Here is a 3,186-nt window from a genome sequence, read left to right as displayed (position 1 = left end):
ATTTCGAAACGAGACATATATGTAACGATTATCATTGTAACGACATTTAAATGTATATATATATATCATATTAAGATATATTAATATATCATAATATCATGATAATATAATAATCTAACATCTCATTAGATATAATAAACATTGGGTTAACAACATTTAACAAGATCGTTAACTTAAAGGTTTCAAATCAACATTTACATGTAACGACTAACGATGACTTAACGACTCAGTTAAAATGTATATACATGTAGTGTTTTAATATGTATTCATACACTTTTAAAAGACTTCAAGACACTTATCAAAATACTTCTACTTAACAAAAATGCTTACAATTACATCCTCGTTCAGTTTCATCAACAATTCTAATCGTATGCACCCGTATTCGTACTCGTACAATACACATCTTTTAGATGTATGTACTATTAGTATATGCACTCCAATGATCAGCTCTTAGCAGTCCATGTAAGTCACCTAACATATGTGGGAACCATCATTTGGCAACTAGCATGAAGTATCAAATAAAATTATAAAAATATTAGTAATCATTCATGACTTATTTACATGTAAACAAAATTACACATCCTTTATATCTAATCCATATACCAACGACCAAAAACACCTACAAACACTTTCATTCTTCAATTTTCTTCATCTAATTTATCTCTCTCAAGTTCTATCTTCAAGTTCTAAGTGTTCTTTATAAATTCTATAAGTTCTAGTTTCATAAAATCAAGAATACTTCCAAGTTTGCTAGCTTACTTCCAATCTTGTAAAGTGATCATCTAACCTCAAGAAATATTTCTTATTTACAGTAAGATATCTTTCTAATACAAGGTAATACTCATATTCAAACTTTGATTCAATTTCTATAACTATAACAATCTTATTTCGAGTGGAAATCTTACTTGAACTTGTTTTCGTGTCATGATTCTGCTTCAAGAACTTTCAAGCCATCCAAGGATCCTTTGAAGCTAGATCTATTTTTCTCATTTCCAGTAGGTTTACCTACTAAAATTAAGGTAGTAATGATGTTCATAACATCATTCGATTCATACATATAAAACTATCTTATTTGAAGATTTAAACTTGTATTCACTAGAACATAGTTTAGTTAATTCTAAACTTGTTCGCAAATAAAGTTAATCCTTCTAACTTGACTTTTAAAATCAACTAAACACATGTTCTATATCAATATTATATGCTAACTTAATGATTTAAAACCTGAAAACACGAAAAACACCGTAAAACCGGACATACGCCGTCGTAGTAACACCGCGGGCTGTTTTGGGTTTGATAATTAAAAATTATGATAAACTTTGATTTAAAAGTTGTTCTTCTGGGAAAATTATTTTTCTTAGGAACATGAAACTATATCCAAAAATCATGGTTAAAGTCAAAGTGGAAGTATGTTTTTCAAAATGGTCATCAAGACGTCGTTCTTTCGACTGAAATGACTACCTATTACAAAAATGACTTGTAACTTATATTTCTGACTATAAACCTATACTTTTCTGTTTATATTCATAAAATATAGTTCAATATGAAACCATAGAAATTTGATTCACTCAAAACGGATTTAAAATGAAAAAGTTATGGGTAAAACAAGATTGGATATTTTTTGATTGTTGTAGCTACAGGAAATATTGTAACAGTTCTATACAAATCATATCCTAGCTAACTTATATTGTATTATACTTGTATTCTAATATATTATGTAATCTTAGGATACCATAGACACGTATGCAAATGTTTTGACATATCATATCGACCCATGTATATATATTATTTGGAACAACCTTAGACACTCTATATGCAGTAATGTTGGAGTTAGCTATACAGGGTTGAGGTTGATTCCAAAAATATATATACTTTGAGTTATGATCTAGCCTGAGACGTGTATACACTGGGTCATGGATTGATCCAAGATAATATATATATATATATATATATATATATATCGATTTATTTATGTACATCTAACTATGGACAGCTAGTTGTAGGTTACTAACGAGGACAACTGACTTAATAAAATTAAAACATTAAAACGTATTAAAAATGTTGTAAATATATTTTGAACATACTTTGATATATATGTACATATTTGTTATAGGTTCGTGAATCGAACAGTGGCCAAGTCTTACTTCTCGACGAAGTAAAAATCTGTGAAAGTGAGTTATAGTCCCACTTTTAAAATCTAATATTTTGGGATGAGAATACATGCAGTTTTATAAATGTTTTACGAAATAGACACAAGTAATTGAAACTACATTATATGGGTGAATGATCGAAGCCGAATATGCCCTTTTTGCTTGGTAACCTAAGAATTAGTAAACCGATCTACTAATTGACGCGAATCCTAAAGATAGATCTATTAGGCCTAACGAACCCCATCCAAAGTACCGGATGCTTTAGTACTTCGAATTCGTTTATATCATGTCCGAAGGATTTTCTGGAATGATAGGGGATATTCTTATATGCATCTTGTTAATGTCGGTTACCAGGTGTTTACCATATGAATGAATTTTATCTCTATGTATGGGATGTATATTGAAATATGAAATCTTGTGGTCTATTATTATGATTTGATAATACATAGGTTAAACCTATAATTCACCAACATTTTTGTTGACGTTTTAAGCATGTTTATTCTCAGGTGATTATTAAGAGCTTCCGTTGTTTCATACTAAAATAAGGACAAGATTTGGAGTCCATGCTTGTATGATATTATGTAAAAACTGCATTCAAGAAACTTATTTTTGATGTAATATATTCTTATTGTAAACCATTATGTAATGGTCGTGTGTAAACGGTATATTTTAGATTATCATTATTTGATAATCTACGTAATGCTTTTTAAACCTTTATCGATAAAATAAAGTTTATGGTTGTTTTAAAAATGAATGCAGTCTTTGAAAAACGTCTCATATAGAGGTCAAAACCTCGCGACGAAATCAATTAATATGGAACGTTTATAATCAATATGAACGGGACATTTCAGAGAAGCTGAAAATATCGAGTTATATATATCTGGGTCCTATATTATTTCAGAAAAAACAATTATGGAAGAATGGTTTACGGGTCTTGTGAGTTACTGCGAGGTCGCGGGTTCGAACCCGGGGGCAAGCAGTTTTTTTTAAAAGCCTTTTAAGGTAGCTTTTTGTTATTATTATTATTATTATTAAGTAT

The sequence above is a fragment of the Rutidosis leptorrhynchoides genome, chromosome 3, assembly GCF_046630445.1.
Source record: "Rutidosis leptorrhynchoides isolate AG116_Rl617_1_P2 chromosome 3, CSIRO_AGI_Rlap_v1, whole genome shotgun sequence".
Lineage (NCBI taxonomy): Eukaryota > Viridiplantae > Streptophyta > Magnoliopsida > Asterales > Asteraceae > Rutidosis > Rutidosis leptorrhynchoides.
Note: the sequence above shows the minus strand (reverse complement) of the source record.